The sequence below is a fragment of the Adiantum capillus-veneris genome, chromosome 11, assembly GCF_014529385.1.
Source record: "Adiantum capillus-veneris isolate H3 chromosome 11, ASM1452938v2, whole genome shotgun sequence".
Taxonomy (NCBI): domain Eukaryota; kingdom Viridiplantae; phylum Streptophyta; class Polypodiopsida; order Polypodiales; family Pteridaceae; genus Adiantum; species Adiantum capillus-veneris.
In genome coordinates this window covers 19,119,990-19,142,121 of record NC_140941.1, presented here as the reverse complement: position 1 = coordinate 19,142,121, position 22,132 = coordinate 19,119,990, and positions in this window count along the sequence as shown.

Below are 22,132 nucleotides of genomic sequence, written 5' to 3'. Positions count from 1 at the left end.
GAGCTTCATCTACATCCAGCTCCCCTCTATCTGCAGTAATTCTGCCAACACATCCATACCTAGAGATAACATCTTCAAGCAAAAACTTGCATACTAAACTGGTAGCTTTGGTACGCAAAGCCCTGCCTTCCACCTGATTTGTAAGATATTCCCTAGCAAGAACAATATATCTGTGCGCTCCTTGCCGCACTGTCGAAGCAAGGGACTTGCCAATACACCATGTGCGAGCCACAGACGGCTCCAAGCACACAACAAGCCTAAACTAGCAAGCTCAAGAAAACAAAGGGTGTGTCACTCACCGCTCTACGCTCGCCTTCGTGGTGGATTCCTCGCCGCGATGAAGAAGAAGATGCAGTCGTGCCGCGCTCAACCGCTTCGCCGCCGTCGTGCCTTCGTAATGCTCGATCGCACACACACTCTCCCTCTCTCTCTCTCTCACACACACACACAAGGAGGTGAAGAAGAAGAAGATGGAGATGGAGCAAGAGCACTCTTCAATTGCACAAATGAGAGAATGAGTAAAAATTAGGTTTAGTTGGCTTTTATAGGAGCTCACCCCATTCACACTTGGGCGCCCATGCTTAACCAACTAATCCCTTGAATGTCCAAGTTAAAGTGCGTCTCTCATCGACGATCACTCTACCTTTCCCTATTGGTCCGACAAGCCCGGTACCTGACTCTACCAAATACATAATACGCGTCCATCGTAGGTGATGGGTGTCCGTGTTCCGTGAGGGTTAACATGCCCCCCTTCCTGATGTAGATTCCGTCCTCGGAAGCTATTGAGTTGAAGCTGGATCGTCGAGGTGGAAGAGCATTTGAGATGAATGTCCTTAGCCTTCTTCAGTCACTGCAAAATCAAACAACATTGGCACAGTAATTGCATTCTCTTAAAAAGAATATGCAGTTTTAGATAGAAAAATTGATTGGTAAAAGAATTTCAAACAATTTGTTAGCAATGAACATTAAATTGCAATGTAATCAAATGCATAAACAGATGTAAAGGCAAAAAATCAAACAAGTCTGGGGTCACTAATTTGACGGTCGAAAAGCACTAGAGATCGAATATTAATACCATGGGTAAGCTTCTTAACTTTCTGTGGTCAATTAAGTTGTTTAATCGCGAGAGCCAAGTATTCATGTTCAAGGGCTGACTAGAGACTATATCTAGAAGACTTTGTAGTTAAGCTACCATAAAAGGAATTTCTCATGAAATCATCGCCTGACTGATTACTTTTTCTTTGACCCCCCAAAGTCTTTTCACATTGATTCAATTAAGATGTGTGTGCTTATTTTGTATGCCTTGGGTTTTTTGCTTCTCAAGGAAAAGCGCCCACACTGGGAACCTCTAGGGCTCTAGTACCATAGGCGATACATGTGAGTGAAGTACCAAATCAAGCTGAGATTTCTCTTCCAGCTTAAAATTTTACATTGTAGCACTTTGATTTTTTGTTTGTTCATTTTCAGCATTTAAATTTTGTAACTTTGGGGGGCCATATAACACTGTTACCCTCCCCAGGCTCATCACATTAGTAAACTCCCTTTATAATACTTACGCTAAAGGTCAATAGGGTTAAGCCCACTAGAAAGCCCTAGTACATTTCATACAATGCTGCCTAAATCGGATTAAGAACCTAAGTAACCATTGTTTATTAGGAAGGCATTCCCCATGGTATTAAGAGAAGATTTCTAATACCTAGCTTGGTCAAACTAGCTTAGTCGGACTGCTTGATTTTTAAACCTAGACAAGTGATTATGACAAAACATTACATTGAATTAAATGTTTGATACTAAGCCAATGCGCTGAATATTATGCTACCAATCACAATCAAAGCAGACAAACATGGATGCAAAAAAGATAAGGGCAATGCTAATGGATAAGAAACACCTGTTTGTGTTGATGGTCGCGCTTGATTTGAAGTGTGAACGAGAGAAAGGTTCCATGAAGGTCCAAATCCTATCAATAGCAACACGCTCCTGTACACACTAGGAAACAAAAGGAATACCTCCAGGAGGCACATCAGTGGGAAAAATTAAAACTCCTAAAAAACAAACTCAAAACACAATCTAGACCCCTAACCTACCTATCTGTCACCCCTTTTAGAATCAAGGAAAGAGGATATTATAGAAACCGGGTGGCCACCCTAAGGCTAGGCCTCTATCCTCATCATCTAGATAAATAAAATCGTTGTCCGTGAGGCCATAGTCTTCCTCGGTCTCTATTAGTTCCTCTTCATCGTCCTCTTGTGCAAGCATGCTAATCAAGAACCTCGTGATGCGTGGATACTCATCTTGTGCAAAAGAATAAGCATGTGCCATTGGAGACACATTCGCTACTGGGTAGGGATCACTAGTTAGCCATAGACGTATCAGCCATTCTAACTCCTCAAAATTTCTCTCACATGCAAGGCTCTCTATCAAATCCCATTCGCAAGAAAGTATAGGGTAGCAAACGTAGAACACTTGTTGAAAAGACAAGGGGTACCTTTCATCAAAAATAGAAGTGCATGCCTCTGGTGAAGTAGCCATTTCTGACAAGACAGATAGATTTGGTTAGGCCTTTAAAACATAAGAGTTGTTTTTGTGTGTTGCTTGACTTGACACGGTAAATTTGGACTTATATGTAAGATCTGATAGGGTGCTCTCTCATTGCTAGGCGCTCTTGCTCTTTACTATTTTTGTTTTTTTGCGAGTATAAGGCTATATATATACATTCCCTAAGATCGGAGATTGAGAGGTCAGGGAAAAAGGTTGAGAGGGAAACAAATGAATGATGACTCTCAACAAACACTCCCCCCTTCCTTGGGTAGATCATACCGTTTGAAATGAGCTTGTCACCCTTTGAAACCAATTGTTCCAGTTGGTAATAGGTGAGGATTTTTGCCAGTAGTTTTCTATTACCCTAGGTGCCTCGTCAAGCTGCAAGGGTGGTAAGGTACTCTCCCAGGATTGAACTTGAAGTGGTTCATCAGGTGATTCTTGAACACTGGGAGGTGTGGATTTTTTTGTAGCTTCATTGAGGTCCACTACTATAGATGGAGGTGGTGTAGAAGCTTTTACCTCTATGGATGTATTACATGATGAGCTAGAAGCTTCATGGGACTCCCCCCTTCCTGAGCTAGGTGGAACAAATCGTTCTTTCTTTGGTACCCAAACTAGCTCGCGAGCAGGTGTGTAGCATTCTGTGATTTTTTCCTTTCCGCGATTTTCAATTTGTTTTGGAGCCACAGGATTGGGTTTACATGGGCCAGGTGATAGGTAAGAGCACAATCTACGTTTTGGCACCCAGATTTGATCATTTCCTTGATAGTAGCCTTGGGCTTCCAATAGTCGTTTAGGGATCCATCGCAACATTTTCTTACTTTTCTTGGAGCGAGTGGTACGTTTCTTACAAGGCTTCTGCTTTTTAGCACTAGTTATGGTCACTAAAGAAGCTTTAGGAACCCACTTGTATGTTTTCTTCGTTACCTTAGGATGAGTCTTGTCGGAAGCGATATGCATTGCTTGTAGCATATTTAAGGGTATAGGCATTTCATCCCCCTCAGGTGTTACCCAGGTCGTCCCCCTATTTCCCCAAGTGTCTATGGTTGATGCTAGGTGGACCCAATCCACATTGTCCGACTCAGTCATCCCAGGTAGGATATCCATATAAGGAGATTCTTGGCCAATGTCTGTATCCTTCTTACAAGTGTAACAATATTGTAGTGGGGCCGAGTGAACTGTGGTGTCAGAGCGATGATCAATAATGGTTTTACTCCCTAAGGGGTGTACCTTACCAGTCACCAAATCCACTCTAAGGACAGAGTCTTGGAATTGCAAATAGACATGATTTTTAGACCAATCGTGAACCATTTGTGCTTCCCTCATGAATGGTCGTCCTAAAATCATTTCATATGACATAAGGTGTTTAGAGAAATCCATTACAATGAACGTATGTCGTACCTTGTGTCCTAGAACTTTGATCTTAAGATCCTTGAGCATCCCCATAGGTTTGGCTATGGTACCATTTGCCATCTTTACCACAATGTTAGTAACACTGAGGCGGGGTTTTCCCATGGATTCCCAACAATCTTTTGTAACGATGCTAACTCCCGCACCACCATCAAGAATTCCCTTTATAGTTAATCCCTTGGTAGTGATGGGTAGGGTCGCATTAGACTCGTCGCCTTCAAAATACTGGCCTAATTCGTTAATGGGTACCTCGATCACAGACTCGTGTCCATCTAAGTCAAGTGATTGCACATGATTTTCCTCATCAATCATAATCGAGTCAGGCCTATTTGCTTGCGCAAAGTGCGGTAATCCCGTTCGTAGCTCTCCGTTAAGGAATGCTCGAAGTGCAAGGAATAACTCAGGATCTCCATACAGCTTTGCTATGATCGTGGTTCGGACCTCAGAAGACATGAAGTCCACTAGTTTGGCAGCATTCATTGGCGTTTTGCAGGGTGTAGGTCCTTGACTAGGAACTGGTGAGGATGGAATCTCATATTCCTCAATGGGATCAGGTATTCCTTCGTTAAACATCCTTTCCAACAAGAAGGGTGTATGCTCACTTTCTGATGTCCTGTCCTCACTCCCTTCTTGGATGATACTAGATATGGCTAACGGTCTATGGTTCATGTGGGGTGGATGAACTTGCGTGGGAAACACTGTGTCATGAATTTTTACATGCATGGGTTCTGGTTCTAGTTTCCTTTGAGTCTCCTCCACTAAACCTCTTAGATGTTTCACCTGCTTAATCTCGTCTACAGGGTTTGGGTACGTCCCAATCTTCTTTTTACGATTCTTCCCTTTTTGCCCCTGCGGTTTATCTTGGGGGTCTTGGATTGGATTTGGAAACACTTGTGGTGTTTTCAGAGGCTCTTTATGGTTTTCTCTCATTCGGTTTTCATTTGGTTCCATGTTACGGTTTTCTTTGTCGGTCTTTCCCTTTGTGGTATTGGTTCTAGTCTCCATTGTCTCGACTGAATCTGAATCATCCTCGAGGTCATTCATATACACGGGGTCATCTCCTGTTCCTATGTTTGTTTTGGAACTTGGCTTTGAATTTTCCGTATTCTGCGACTTCTTCCTTCGTGTCTTCTTTTTCTTTGCTTGGATAATTGACGCGGTATCTCTCTCTTCGAGGATATGTCCTGGCCCTTGAAGCATGGACCGTGTAATCGCATAAGCGGGTGCGACGGGTGGTATTGGTGATGTCACAGTAGCAATTTCGACCAAATTCAGGGGTGTGATTTTAGGCGCATTTGGGTTATAGGGGCATTGGGCAATCAAGTGATCTATGCCACAACGATTACATGTGAGTATTGGCATTGCAGATGTGCTCCCTTGATTCATTTGCATCTGTGCAGCATTCTTTTGCAGCCTAATAGGGCACTCCGCTACTCGATGTGGTCCCCCACACTCGTAGCATTGAAGAGGTGGCCTCCTAGCCTGGGTGTTGATATTTTGACCTCTGGATGCGAGAGCAGCAGCTTGATAAACTGGCTTGACTTGTCCCCAACAATCTTCCATGTAGTATATAGGACATTCTTCCAATGTATCAAGTCCGTAGGCAATACTAGTGTCTATTTCCTCCTCACAACCATCTGCATAAGCATTAGATGGCTCGCAACCCACTTGGTTCATAGGGGCGACTCTTGGATGCGGGGGCTGCGGTCCTAGCACAGGAGGTGGTAACGGTGTAGCTTGTACAACATTTTGAGATCTAGGGACCATGTGTTGCGGTAGTTGCTCAACAGGTGGAGTAGGCATCAATACAGGAGCTCGAGGCGCATCCGTCCAAGCTACAGGTGGTCTATTTGCCATCATACGTTTGATCATTAAACAATCCTTAGCTTGGTGACCATACCTACCACATGCGTTGCAAGTTCCATTAAATTTTACTCTAAACGTAGGGCACTCACTAGTGCTATGTGGACCTAAGCAAATGGAACACCATTGTTGCTCCCTTCTTGGATACATGTGACTATTTTGAGGGGGTCGATTATCCTTAAGAGACTCTTGGATTGCCTTGGTGAGGTCTGTCAAGAATGTCTCAAATACCTTTGGCTCATTGGCAATGGGCTTTGCAGTCATGGGTTCATACTCAATGGCTTGTGAGCTAGTGGATCTCGTGTAAGTAGACACCCTCATGCCTGCTATCATCAAGTTGTCCTCTAATTGGATTCCATTGGCAGTGACATCTTCCCAGGTTGTGATACCTCTAATCACTAGTCCATTATAGATTCCTTCATTCCTCAACCCTCGAATGAATCGATCAAGCAGTTGGTTATTGTTGAAGCGCTCATTTACAGGGCAGCGAGAGTTTAAGTGCTTTAGACGACTAATGAAGTCCCTTACTGACTCTCCTTCCTTACGTTCGGCCTTCTGTAGCTGAGATGCTACACCCCAAAGCACACCTTCTCGTATGTACTCCTTTAGAAACAACCTTCGAAGGGTAGGGTAGATTGTTTTCTCGTCCACCCTTAGGGTCCTATACCAATCTCCATCCTTCCCACTTAATGTCAAGCTTAAGGCATTGCACTTATGTAGTTCGTTGCGTTCCCCTAAGGAATCACATACTTGTTCAAACACTTCAATGTGTTTCCTAGCATCTTCGTCCCCATTGAATTTTTGCGTGAGTTTGGCAATTTGTACTGCCTTACTTCTAGGCTCTCTATCAGATGCATGATGCATATTTTCCGCGATAGATCGACCTATGGTTTGAGCAAACGCTGCCAAGTCACCTATGTGAGGAGGCAGGGCCGGTGGAGGTACTCTTGGAATCATATGTGGGAGAGGAACGGGTACCGGTCTTGGCATATGTGTGGATGATGTAGGATATGGAACATAACCGGGCATAGGTCCACTCGGATAAGAGCTAGGGAGCGGCACTCGAGGAGCATAAGCAAGTGGTACAATTGGAGGTGTGGGGGCCATGTGTGCATAAGGGGCTAGAGGCACATATGGTCGAGGCCCCATATTAGGTACTACGACACTAGGTAGTGGCACTGCGCTAACCGTAGATGTCATCGGTACATTCTCTGTCAGGCTTATCCCTGGAGTGAGCACTGTGTTTTCCTTGATAGAGGGTTGAGCCAAGTTAGGGAAGCTAAAGTTTTCGCTCGGAGGCTCAGATTGCATAGAGACCCCACGTGAAATGACGTAAGATGGGTCCATGGGGCTCATTAGAGGAGTCTCCATTTGAGATAGAGTAGGCTGTTGAGCCTTGCTCGTATCCAGAAATCTCATGGGGCCAGTTGAGAGTATATTTACCCCTCGGTTTTGCCTTTCTGATTGAATAATGCCATGGATAACATTACAGATCATTTTCTGTTGATCTTCGATGCTCGTGGCACTAGAGGTGGATTGTACAATCTCTATCCATCCTACATGGTAGGCGTGGCCAGAGTGTAGATCCGTCAACACCTCAGTGTGGAGGTCGTATGTCCAATGATCATTAATGAACAATCCTTCTAGAGTTGACGTGTTAACGGTTTCTTGTGAGGTAGAAGCAATGTTGCTCCCCGTGGTTTTACTTGCCACCAACGGTACTCTAGAGGGAACTTCTGAAGGAGGCAGCTCAACAGGGCCTTCTTGGTAAGAAGTTGGTAGGATATCCACATGGACACTCTTTGGGGGTGTGGGGTCCACGTGCGATGTGAAAGGAGATTCCACTTCCCCACCCCCTTCGCGTGCTTCATCTGCATCAGGTTCCGAGCGAGTAGCTCTACCTAATGTTTCCATGAAACGGCTAAACATACTAGTACTAGGCTGTGGAGCTTCGGGAGGTGCATGGCCTTCTCTCTCAGTGTTTTGGGTAGGGTATGCTTCCATGATTTCTGAGTCGGAGGAGGAATCACTAGCGGCTATTTTAGGATCTTGGGTGGTGCTACCTTGTGTCCCCGCTGAGGGTCTAGAGCTTATCGTGGATGGGTAATGGGTGTCTGTATGAACAGAGGCACCCTCAATATGCTCGTGTTCTAGCACCCGCCTAGAGCGTAAGTGCATGTGCTTTTGATACCCTAAGGTGTCAAAAAGCTGCTCTAGGAGGCCTTGTGACTAGTTTTTAGCGTGTTTTTTGTTTGTTTTTTTGCTAGATTTTTTAGAGCGTCTCGTGGAATGGGCCGTGTGATAGCTCAAAACGAGCGTATCGGTCAGAGGGTCGTGCCGTGCTTTACAGCCCTCCGTTTGGTCACTCTATGCCCTCGGAATCCCTAAAACTGTCAATTTCCAGTAGGGAACTAGGCCCAAACTAGAAAGTCTAAGGGTGCAAGTGGGAAGAGAAAGGAGGAGAGTGGAGGACTTGTCCCACATGCTCTCATTCTCTCTTGAGGGAGTAGGGTATATATATAAGAGTGAGTCTAGTATATATCATAAGACTGAGGACTGAGGCCTGGGCCTGGGCTTGGGCTTGGGCTTGGGCTTGGGAAAATGATCCCGATCTATCTTTTATACAAACCAACCCGTCCGTTTTAAGAGTCACGTTTTTTATTTTTGAAAAATTTCGCCGCCCGCTCACTCGCGTTTTTTTATTTCCGAATTTTTATTTTCTTTTTTTTTTCCAAATATTTTTTTTTTTTTTTTGGGAGAAAATACAGAAATTGAAAACGCAGGTATGCAAAAAATGCAGAAATTGCAGAAAATTGCAGGAAAAAACGCAGAAATTGCAGAAAATGCAGAAAATTTAAAAAAACGCAGAAATGCAGAAAATTGCAGGCTTCGATTTCCTTACTTGCTTTAATCCTTGACAAGATTCTTCTCAAACTTCGACCTCCATCTTCCTTGCTTGCATGCCTTGCCGAGAACTAGCTTGAGAGATTAGAAATCAAGCTTGATGTAGAGAGCTTAGGAAAGATTTTGAATTCCCAAAGGAGGGATATTTTGCTTCTTCTCCCGGAGAGAGGACGTTCAACAAGATGATGAGGTGAGGTCCGGCTTATAGAGCTTAAGAGAGATTATTGAGGGCTTAGGAGATTTTCCTCCTCTCCCCGAGAAAGAGCTCAACAAAATGATGATGAGAGAGCAAGAAAAACACACGATTCCCCCTTTTTGTAGGTTGCATGCTCCCTTTCTAAATATAGCCTACATTTAGCAATGTTGCTAATGGGTCACTGACGTGGCAGGAAGTGTTGCTATGACATGGCACTGTCGAAGTTCAAGTAGCTCCAAACATTTTTGGACTAGCACCAAAACGACTCGCGTCGGCGCTCTGAGCATTTCTCATTTCTTCGCCGCCACCGCCTGATTTGGCCAGCGCGAGCTTACCTTCACCTGCTGCTCATCGCCTTTCACCTGCACGCCATTGACCTCTTTTTCTTCTCCTTTTCTTTTACACTTAAAATCCCCTAAATTACCCCATTGGGCGGGCATCTCTTTATCTTTACTTTGGGCGGACTTCCTTAGGCCCTTGGGAGTCTACACAATAAGGATTTGGGCTTCGGGCACCATCCATTCATAAAGGTACCACATTTGGCATGCAAGTCTACCATGGCACCGACAAAACGAGCATTATCTGCACTCCACGAGACTTCAATTCAGATAATAATCTTTTCAAGTTCTTTTTGTGCTTCCGTAACGGCACCACATTTTGTACACATATCGGGCAAGAATTGCTGTCTCAAGTACTTATTCTGCTGTATTCAAAATCCTTCCTGCTACTCAAAACTCCCAGACGGAACACCGACCGAGCACACTGGATTGGTACGGAACCAGCCCCCAGTGAATCTTTATCGGCCAATATCTTGGCAACCACGACTCTGATTGTTGGGACTAAAGCCCAAGTGGCCTCTTATATGGATATGGCCGCCCGCCCGCCTAACTCACTCATCACTAACTCTTTGTATATACTCACTTATACTTTTGTGGATAATAAGGTTTTGGGAGATAACCCTTTAAACAGAGTTCTCTGCGTACTGTGTACTGTGTAAGCTCTCTGTGCATCTCTGTGTGTGTGTGTGTGAGTCGATCCACGCTCCGCTCCGCGACTTCAATTGGTATCAAAGCTTGGTTCAGTGCGTATTTGAGTAATCGCGCGCGCGCACTGTTCGGGAAGATTCTGGGTCTAGAGCTTGGAAATTCACACTCGGCATTCCGAGAGTATTTCCATTAGGCGACCAGGGGTTTTACCCCCCTTTCGAAGCCGTTTATGCCCTCAGAATGTCATTCTGAGCACTACAGTAGAAGATAGATTTCAACCCCGCAAAGAAATTCTTCTTGTGTAGATTGGCAAGTAGGAGGTGGTCGACATCGACATACATCACTCATTCATCTTCAAAGCATCATCTGTAGACAAGGTACACATATATATCATCAGATATATATATTGCAGTGTGGATTGCTACTTCTTGTGCTTGCCAGGTTCCAGGGGAGGTGTGGCCATACGAAGGCTTGCACCACTGGGATGTATTGTAGATTGATGTATTGTGATTGTGGGTCTTCTAGTTGTGAGTCACGCTAGCAGAAAGACCACTGCAGCGGTCATAGGACAGTGATTGGTCTATTGTAGGATGTATGCTAGTTCTGGACAGTTTGCTGAGCCATCGGTGAGGGTCGTGTGTGAGGTTTTTTGAAGCCAAGCACTGGGGATTGGGTTACCCAGTGTGAGGTGGATTAGGTTGCTGGAGTTCCCCTCTACACACATCCTCTTCGGCGACTTTTATCCCATAGGATGTATGACTTTGTGTAGACACTGGATTGCATCTTATGTGTCAGGCCGTTGAGGCATTGTTCAGGGTTCAGTCTTGAGACAGATACAGGTTTTGTGATCGCCTAGACAGGAGACAGTGTATGCTTATTACAGAGATTTTCAGATTTGTCATTGTTCAGCTATTTATGGTTGTTTTTGAGCTATCTTTTGGTTTCCAAAGCTCAGTTTACAGGGGAGACTCTACCAAATTTTTCCAAAATAGTGACAGTTCCTGAGGAAAGGTGTTCAGCTTGTTGTTTACAGCTTGTTTACTGTGTACAGAAGCCAGTTATTACAGGGGAAACTCTGACGAATTTTTCCCATAAGTAAATAGTTTGGCAGATATGGCATCTTCTCAAAGTGAGACTCTTTACAACATAAAGAAGCTGGATGGCACAAACTTTCCATTCTGGAAGAAGCAGATTTGGCAGGTTTTGGTGCAGAAAAAACAAGTGAAGCCACTAAAGCTCAAAGGGGAGAGACCAGAAGGTATGGCTGAAGATGAGTGGGAAGAGCTTGACGAGTTAGCTTGTTCCACAATCATGCTGACATTGGCAAAAAATGTTTACTTCAACGTAGCAGAAGAGACTACAGCATATGGCGTATGGCAAAAGCTATGTCGTATGTACGAGAAACAAAGTGTTGCTTCTCAGATTACTGGCTCAAGAAATTGGTGGATTTGAAGATGAAGGAAGGGACAACTATGTCATATCATCTCAATGAATTTCACACAATTTTTAGCTAGTTAACAGCACATGAGATAGTCTTTCCAGATTCAGTGAAGGCTATGTTTCTCTTAATCACTTTGCCAGACAGTTGGGATACTTTTCGTACAGTGTTAATTAATTATGTCGCACCAGAAGGTCTTACAAGTGCAAATGTAGAAGGCAGCTTGCTCACAGAGGAAGTGAACAGGAAGAACATTGACAAAGGCAAAGGCAATAGTGGTTTGGTCGTTTGAGGGAGACAACAGTCTAAAGAGAAGAAGGGTAAGAAAACACAAAACCGAAGTAAGTCTTGTGACTCAAAGTCAAAGGATGACATAGAGTGCTACCATTGTGGCAAGAAGGGTCACATGAAGAGAGATTGTACGAAGTGGAAACAAGAAAAAGGAAAAACAAAGAGTTCTGAGCAAGATGAAAAGAAGAGTTCAGTGAAGATTGAAGAGGTGAATTTCACAGGATCTGGTTCAGACAGCGATTCTGCTATAGTAGCTAGTGACATCTTCCTCACAAGCAATCTTGATTCTGTTTTCTTGACTGCACAGGATGGACATGCTATGAGTGATTGGATTATCGACTCAGGGGCATCTTTACATGTTTCTCCGCACAAAGAGTGGTTTACATCATATGTGACTACTAAAGATTATGTTAGACTTGGCAATGAGCAGGTTTGTGACATACTTGGAGTGGGAGATGTGCAGTTGAAGTTTCAGAATGGCTCTTCTTTATGGCTCAAGAATGTTAGACATGTTCCAGCAATTCAAAAGAGCTTGATCAATACAGGGAAGTTGGATGATGCGGGTTATGTGACATTCTTTGGGAACAACGCTTGGAAGATCTCCAAAGGTTCGATGACTATAGCACATGGCTGCAAGTCAGGAACTCTGTACACTTAACATGTTTCAGAGGTTAAAAACCATGTAATTAATGCGATTGAGCAGCCAAGTGGGTCCCTGTGGCATCGTAGGCTGGGACATATGTCAAAAAGAGGAATGGAAATACTTTCTCATTATGGTTATCTGCCTGGATTTTCATTTCAAGATTTCAAGTTTTTTGAGCATTGTGTTTATGGTAAGCAAACACAGGAATCACACAGATCAAAGAGGAATCGTAGGGACGAACGGTTAGCTCTTGTGCACAGTGATCTATGCGGACGAATGCCTAGTTTGTCACTAGGGGGAGAAACGTACTTTTTTACGTTCATAGATGACTATTCTCGCAAAGTATGGGTTTACATATTGAAGCACAAGGATGAGGTGCTCAAGGTCTTTAAGACATTCTTGCAGCTTGTGGAGAATCAAAGTGGTCAAAATCTGAAGTGCTTGAGAGCTGACAATGGTGGAGAGTACGTTTCCAAAGCTTTTCAAGACTTTTGTGAAGCAAAAGGGATTAAGCGGGAACTTACTGCACCATATAATCCTTCACAGAATGGGGTTGCAGAATGTATGAATAGGACCATACAAGAGAAGGTCAGAAGCATGTTGTCAAATGCTGAGTTGCCTGATGGATTTTGGGTGGAAGCAGTGGCTACAACAGTGCATTTGATCAACAGGTCTCCTAGTAGGGTTCTGGATAACAGTGCAGTGGCCGAGATGCTATGGACAGGCAAGGAACCTTCATATAAGCATCTCAGAGTCTTTGGTTGTGAAGCTTATAGCCATTGAGAGCGGACTTTTTGAGATGGGGCTCAACTCAAGACTCCCACCAGACAACCACTCCGTGAGACCCTACACACGCATATTTCTTAGGGGCACCACCCTCTTTTATGGAGAAAGAAGGAAACCAAAACAAACCATATACAACACACACACACACACACACACACCTTCCTTATGTGCTTCAACACAAAATGCCCTTCAACCATTCAACACACACTCCTTAAGAAATCCCACTGCACAAAATCACATGCAAAGATTGACCTTCACCATATTAGTGCTCATATACTTCTAAGAAAAGCAAGCACAAAACATCAAAACTCAAAACACCATAATGCACAAATACTTGACAACTCCTTTCCTTTCCCAAAAGAAGAGACTACTTACACACATAAGGCGGCATGCATAGAGAGCTCTTCTCCATCTATGCAGCCCCAAGACTTACTTACACACAACATAAGGAGAGAAGCCAAGCAAAATGACACAATGGTGCACAAAAACTTTCTCAACAAACAAGCAACCCAATGAGCACAAAATATGAGAAGCTGCCAAGATATGCTTACCAATTTTACATGCGTTTAGAGCAAAAGTGTGACGACGACACCCCAATTGCAACAATTTGTTGATCAAACCATGAGGTAGATCATTGAACTTGATATCCTTGATCTCATATAGAATCTACAATCCTTATTTAGGGATGAGTATGGTAAGAGAAATATTTGCAAGAGAATGGTAGCAATAGCATATTGATGCTCTCTCTATGGTGCCGCTTATGATAGCGAGCTTAGGAAATGGATAGGGAGACAAGAGGAGAGAGAGATTAGGGCTTCCCTAACCTTAGAGGAGCTTATTCGTAGAAATGGAGTAGGTGTGTGTATTTTTGTGCTTGCCAAAGGGACTTTTTATAGCTGTACAAGACCTTGGGTTAGGTTAAACTTGACTAGGGTAGGTAATTAACCATAGTTAGGTTCCCTTTTGACCATTCCTTCAATTATGCAAATAAGGGACTTATTTTTTCATTAAAAATATCCTTTTAAGTCGTGGAGGCTCCATAAGGGTTGATAATGTATGTGGGCCCCACCATGATGTCCCTCCAGTGGCTTCTGCAAAGTGTCCCCATCCTGTTTGTTGTGTCTCTGGAAGCATCTTGAGCCGACCCCTCCACATGCAAGTGGTTTTTAACTCCCCATTGGTATTTTAGAATGTTGGAGAAGTCAAGAAAATTTTTCACCTTTGTGGTTTACCTGATTGTAACTTTGACCTGCAGTAACAGTGTCCGCAGGACCTTGTTTTCACCATAGCTTTCAGCCTGTAACTCAGAATTGGGTGCTGTAAAAGGAAAAGTTGACCTTCTCAAAGTGTTTAAGCTGATTTTGGAGTGTTCCTCAAGTATACCCACGAGCTAAGGTGTTCAAGATGCATCCAAAACACCTTTTGAACCAAGTCTCCTTGTAGGGGGGCCTTTAGCATGCATCCAAGGTGTAGCATGCTTTTTTCAAAAGAGAATCCACCTTAAACAAATGAGGTAGGCTCCAATAAAGTTTGATTTATTAGAGATATACATTATATTTAAGATTTGTTGACCAACACAAGTAAATGATCCAAGAGTTGGGTCACATAGTGGTGGGGAAGGGAAGGCCTACAAGGTTAACCCTACCCTTGAGAGAAGATGGGTAAGATAAGTGCCCATAAATTATTTATTTACAAATTATGGGATATAGATAGCTATTTAAATTAGTAAAGGTAATTAGTTAAAAGAATATGCAGTAAAAAAACTAGGAAAGTAGAATTAAGTTGACTATTTACATTTAGCATGAAGAGAGAAATATGATGTAAATGCATAAAGATCTAAGAAGGGTAAGGTGTTTGTATGGAAAAAGGCTATTACGGAAAGAGAGAATGAACACTGGGTTAAAACTTTGATAAAAAATATATACATTTGAGTAGAAATGTAGTTCAAATGCAAGGTTACCATTTAACGCTACTCGTATTAGCCCTCCCCCTTCATCTAGGATCATTCATGCTCCTAGATGAAACAAAAGAGTTTTTTCCTTTTTCTTTTCTTTCTTTTTTTTTCTTTTTTTTTCTTTTTTTCTTATTTTTCTAAAAAAAGGAGGAGTGATATAAACTCTTTTACTCCATTAGACCTGCTTCTCATTACCTCAATCCCATAAATCGGAGATGGAAAGGTTGCCTTGGGTATGTTGAGATTCCAAGGCTGGTTCTTCTTTGCACATCAAAGCTTTAAAAGTAGGTGGAGCATTTGCCAAGCCAAAGGGAGCCATGCCAATTTGGAGCTTAGACGATGTAGGTAGATGACTTCCTATCAACGGATTGATACGTTGAAAGTAGGGCTTTAATCTCCATCCATTGACTCTGGTCTTGTGGAGTTTTCCTGATAAATCTGCTAATCTGTAACTACCATTCCCAAACTTTGTTTTTATCATGAAAGGTCCCTCCCATCTTTGCAAAAACTTTTTGTCAAGTCGAGTATCAAGTCGGTTATCATAGCGAAGAACCAACATACCTTCCTTCAATCCTTTCACCTTGAGCTTCTTGTTGATTTTGTCCCTTTGGCTTGTGGCTTGGGCAATGTAATAGTCGATGGACTCTTCTCTGTCAAGCTCAAGTCGTTGAAGATCTAAAATTCTTTCCTGCAAAGCTTCTTTTGGCCTCTTTGCTCCCCGTGAGAGAATGCGTAGGCTTGCAATCTCCACCTCAATAGGAAGGAGTGCCTCTTGTCCATATACCAAATAAAAAGGAGTGAACTGAGTGGATACCTTGAAAGATGTTCTGTATGCCCATAGAGCTGTGGTCAAATGACAATCCCAGTCGTTTGGTCGATCTGCAACCTGCTTAGAAATGATCTTACATATCATTCCATTCACCTTTTCAACCAACCCATTGCACTGAGGGTAGTAAGGTGTAGAACGCAAATGTTTGACTTTTAACTTTGTCAAAAGATTATCTAGGAGCTCTGCTCTAAACCATGGACCACGATCTGACAAAATCTCTAATGGTGTGCCGAATCTACTGCATATGTGATCAAAGATAAATTTTGATACCTCCTCGGCTGTAATTCGTGTTGTACTTGCTGCCTCCGCCCATCGTGTCATGTAATCTACTCCCACAATGATGAAGACCTTCCCGATAGATGTGCGAGGTAAGGGCCCTATTGCATCCACACCCCACTTCTCAAAAGGACCATATGAAATTATTGGAACTTGAGGTTCGTAAGTGAGTCGTCGATTTCCAGCAATCTGACAACCTTTGCATGACTTACACCAATGCTAGACATCACGGTGTAGACTTGGCCAAACAAGCCCTGCTTGCAAAATCTTCCTGTTTGTAATATCATGAGAAAAATAACCCCCACAGACATCATCATGGCATGAAAAGAGAATTCTCTCTATTTCTTGAACAGAGGGCACCCTTCTTAGCACCAAATCTTTCCCTTTATGATACAGATCATCTCCTATGAGTTGGTAAGGAGTTGCCTTTTTTACCAACCTATGCCTTTGCACTTTATCCAAGTGTTTAGGGCACTCACCAGTTTGGAGGAAAAATATGATGTCCTTCAATTCCTCTTGGCCTTGGTACTTTGGTTCGTAGAGCTTCACACCTCCCACCATGATCTGAAGTTTCTCATTGGCGAGATAATCTGCTTCCTTGTTGAGGGTTCTCATAACATGTTGTACCTGTGTAGCTTCAAAGTTCTTTATCAAAGCCTTCACCTGTCCAAGCCACTCCACTATAGTAGGGTTCTTGCACTTCCATATCCCTTGGATTTGCCTAATAACCAGTAAGGAATCACCTCTTATTATAAGTCTTTCGATGCCAAGTTTTCTGCATTCTTCAAGCCCCAACTTTAAGGTGACATACTCAGCCTCATTATTAGAATGAACATTTTCCAAGGTGATACCTTTCTTAACAAGAACTTCCCTTTGTGGACTTAGAATAAGAACCCCCCCAGCTGCCTGATCGTGTTGTCATCGATAAGCTCCATCAAAGCACAAAATGTGTGCATTGTCCATCTCCTCCTCATTATTTTGTGGTGTAGCTTTGTCTCCTACCTTTGGTGACTCTTTCCTTTCTCTCACTTTGTATGTGAGAATGTCTGCAAGACTTGCCCTTGTGCTATCTTCCACAAGAAAAGTGTATTCAAACTCTTGAAGTTCTAGAACCCATTTGGCTATCCTAGATGAGAGGCTCATGTGTTGCACAACATATGGTAAATTGTTTTCCATGGTGAGAATGACAAATGGTGCAGGTAAGAGATATGATCGGAACTTTCTTACCGCAAACATAATTGTGAATATTACCTTCTCCATATCGGTGTATCCCTTCTCTGCAGTGGTCATGAATTTGCTTGCAAAGTATACTGGCCTCATGTAGCATGTTTTTGGGTCTTTTTGCATGAGAACTACATCGATGGCCTCCATTCCTACACTTGGCGTGATGTAATATGTATCCTTTGGATTTGGTGGCATTATTGTTGGAAGAGAGTTGAGAATACCCTTTACTTCAGTAAAGCGTAATTCGTGTTCCTTTCTCCATTCAAATGTGGGTTTGTTTGCTAGCTTGTGCAAAGGTGCAATAGCTTCCGCTAGAAGGTGAATGAAATGAGACATGTACCTTACTTTGTGGTTGAAAGTCATGAGCTCCTTGGTTGTCGTTGGTGGTTGTAGTGACAAGAGAGCATTTACTTTTGATGGATCCACTTGAATTCCTTGCAAAGAAACCACATGACCTAGCAATACCACTTGTGACTCTGCAATGTGACACTTCTCAGGATTAAGCTCTCCCCCAAAATAATGAAGCCTCCTAATCCCCTCCTCAACTTTTTGGCAATGAAGTCTTTGGCTACTATAGATACAGAAGTCATCCATAAAAACCCTAATTGACTTTCCAAAGAAGGGCTGAAAGACAAGAGTTGTAAACCTTATAAAGGTACTAGGAGCATTTGTGAGCCCAAATGGCATCACTCTATAGGCAAAGCAACCCCAAGGTGTGATGAAAGTGGTTTTTAACTGATCTTCTTCTGCTATTCTGATTTGAAAATACCTTGAATACCCATCACACACTGTGTAACATTCATAGCCGGCTACTTCGTTTAAGATTTCATCTTGGAAAGGAAGAGGAAAATGATCCGTCTTTGTTGCATCATTGAGCAGTTTGTAGTCAACACAGACCCTCCATTTTCCGTTCTTTTTAGGGGTTACTACAATTGGGGACACCCACTCAGAGTTAGACACGGGGTAAATGAAACTAGCTTTGAGGAGTCGGTTAACCTCTATCAAAAGTGCCTCTTGTTGTATTTTTCCTAGGCGCCTTAGCTTTTGAGCAACAGGTTTAGTACCTGGTTTTAATTCTATGGCATGCTCTATAACATCCACACCTCTAATTTGTGAGTAATCAGTGATAAACAAATTGGGATACCTCTTGAGCATATCGATGTAGGACCGCTTCTCCTCAGGGGTAAGATCTTTTGCAAGCATCCTCTCAAAGTCTTCAAAGTGCTTGTGGTCACCTTTGTCATCTTTTGTTTGCTCCTTTGTTGGGTCAACCTCTATTGATGGAGTTTTTGATGTGTTGAAGATGATTCCCATTACCTCCAAAGATGATTCTTCTTCGCTATTGGATGTAGTGGTTGAACTTTCCTCATCGCTTGAGCCAAAACTCTCTTCACTTTCTTCATCAGCCGTGGTCTCATAGTTGATTTCGAGCTGCTTTCCTTCATGCAAATCGTATACTACATGTTGCCCCTTTTTGAGAATCAATTGTCTTCGTCCCCATTTTTGATCTGCATTCACAGCAATGAGCCAAGGCCTCCCTAGGATGATGGGATAGCGCTCCCCTTTGGCTGGCATAACATACATGTCCACACGTGCATCTATATTACATACAGAAACTTTTATATTCTCGATGATCCCTAGGCACTTCACACTTGCATTGTTGGCCAGCCTAGCTTGGCAATTAGAGGATTTAGTGATTTCAAGCCCTAGTATATTCATGGCTCTTTCCGTGATCACACACATTTGTGCTCCACCATCAACATACACATTGGATACCTTTCTACCCCTTACATAAGCATCTACAATAGGTTCCACATCTTGTTGTGGCTTTGAAGTCAATGCCTTTATTGTCACTTTTTCTTTCTTTATTGGGAGTCTTGTGCTTACAAGTTTGGACCAGTGCCTTCTCACCTTGGGTGATAGATGTAGGAGTTGAGGCCAAGAAATATTGGGCTTTTGAGTTTGCAGATCTTCTAAGATGTTGTAGGGTTCCATATTCTTTCCTAATGGAAAATCGTTGATGCCGATCTCCCTTCGCCTTGACCTCTGCTTCTTGCCTCCTTCCTCCTTCTTTGACTTTTTCTTCCTCTCCTTCCTTGCAGGTTCTGACTCTTCATTCCTTGTGTCTTCATCCTTGTTGTGTGCTCTTGTGCGCTTTTCTGCTGGCATAACATCAAAATGTATAGGGCTCACCTCTATCTCCTCTTCCAGCTTTATGACGTTTACTCCTCTCTCTTCCTCCATTGGTGGGACAGGAGGGATGTTTGCCACTGGAGGTGGTGGTGGTCTACGAAGAATTTGCGGGGCTTGAGCATGCTCTTGCTGCACCATGAGCGGAGGGGGTCTAGGAGGGTATATGTCCCCTGGAAGCCTTCGAGGGTGAGGGCAATTATACATGCCATGACCAAATTCGTTGCAATTCCAGCATCTCAACTCTTGTGCTTGACATCGTTGATTGCAATTCCCTTCTCTTGGTTGTCGTTGTTGGGTTAGGCCCTGCACTAGATTCAAGGTGAGACTCTCTAGTTGTTGAGTTAATATTTGCAAGATCTCTTGTTGTGATCCTTCCCCTATTTGTGAAGTTTGGGCAAGAGAGCCCCTAACTTGTGCTCCCATGCTTGGTGAAGAATCCCTCTCAATGACTTCATTTAGGTCCCTTGTTCTATGTGCTTGAAAATTTAAATTCTTGAATTTGACCATGGCCACCTCACGTGCTTCCTCAAATGTTGATGGGAATTTTAACTCTACCTTGGTCTTCAAAATTGGATACAAGCCAGCCATGAACCTATCTTTCTTTAGAAAGTTTAGTGCACCACCTTGGTTCTGTAAGGTAGCCTCCCATCTATCCCATAGGTTAAGGAAAATGGCCTCATAAGATGGGTAGTCTTCAAGGAATACCTGTTTATGTTGAAGTAGACACTTCCAAAGACCCTCTGGAGTATCTCCTTGCCCAAATTTGGCAAGAAAAATTGCACGTAGCCTCTCCCAATTGGTTTTGTTTTGAGGTTGCAAGGCCTCGTACCATGCCTTAGCCTCCCCTTTGGGAACGAGTGGAAAAGCACGCAGCTTTACCTCTTCTTGATCTCTCCCAGAGATGAGGTGTGCTATCTCCAAATTATCCAGAAATTCTTGTGCATCCTCACCATTTTTAGAATGAAAGGTAGGAAAAGTGCTTGACATTTTTACAATACAAGGAGGCTTGTGTACCACAAAGTTTTGACTACGATGAGTGATCACATCAAAATGAAAATATATACATCAAGTGTTAGTTCATAATTTATCATAGGAAAAATAAAAGGGTTGATTGAGGCATTAATTTCATTAAGGCGAGTGGGTCCAAAAATTTTCCTAATGGTTGCTTGAAATCTAGATTTTGTAGCAATTATGATGTGCACAGATTGACGAGCTATGGGTGTAAAAGGAGAAGCAGCTCCAGGTTGGTTCATGTGACAATGTGTTCTCCTTTTTCTTTCTCTTGAAGAAAGTTTTCTTTGAGTGGATCGCTATCTAAGCGCCTCTTGTCCCTGCCTCAAAACAAAATAAAAACATGGACATCAAATGAATCATCATAATTAATGAATGGAAGAATGATGGGATCTGGAGATGCCAAGATTTCACCAAGTCTTTCTGCTCCAAACATAAAAACAATGCGTTGTTGGTAAAAAAGTTTGCGATCTACACAAATGTTAATTCTGATGAGTTGTGAAAAATGAAAAGCATATGGTGCAACTCTATTGTTCATGAGGAGAATAGAAGGCAATTAGGAAAGTTCCTCCATGGGGGCACCACTTTTATGAGAGCAGATTTTTTGAGATGGGGCTCAGCTCAAGACTCCCACCAAACAACCACTCCGTGAGACCCTACACACGCATATTTCTTAGGGGCACCACCCTCTTTTATGGAGAAATAAGGAAACCAAAACAAACCATATACAACACACACACAAACACACACTCACACCTTCCTTATGTGCTTCAACACAAAATGCCCTTCAACCATTCAACACACACTCCTTAAGCAATCCCACTGCACAAACTCACATGCAAAGATTGACCTTCACCATATTAGTGCTCATATACTTATAAGAAAAGCAAGCACAAAACCTCAAAACTCAAAACACCATTATGCACAAATACTTGACAACTCCTTTCCTTTCCCAAAAGAAGAGACTACTTACACACATAAGGCGGCATGCATAGAGAGCTCTTCTCCATCTATGCAGCCCCCAGACTTACTTACACACAACATAAGGAGAGAAGCCAAGAAAATAGACACCATGGTGCACAAAAACTTTCTCAACAATCAAGCAACCCAATGAGCACAAAATATGAGAAGCTGCCAAGATATGCTTACCAATTTTACATGCGTTTAGAGAAAAAGTGTGACGACGACACCCCAATTGCAACAATTTGTTGATCAGACCATGAGGTAGATCATTGAACTTGATATCCTTGCTCTCATATAGAATCTACAATCCTTATTTAGGGATGAGTATGGTAAGAGAAATGTTTGCAAGAGAATGGTAGCAATAGCATATTGATGCTCTCTCTATGGTGCCGCTTATGATAGCGAGCTTAGGAATTGGATAGGGAGACAAGAGGAGAGAGAGATTATGGCTTCCCTAACCTTAGAGGAGCTTATTTGCAGAAATGGAGTAGGTGTGTGTATTTTTGTGCTTGCCAAAGGGACTTTTTATAGCTGTACAAGACCTTGGGTTAGGTTAAACTTGACTAGGGTAGGTAATTAACCATAGTTAGGTTCCCTTTTGACCATTCCTTCAATTATGAAAAT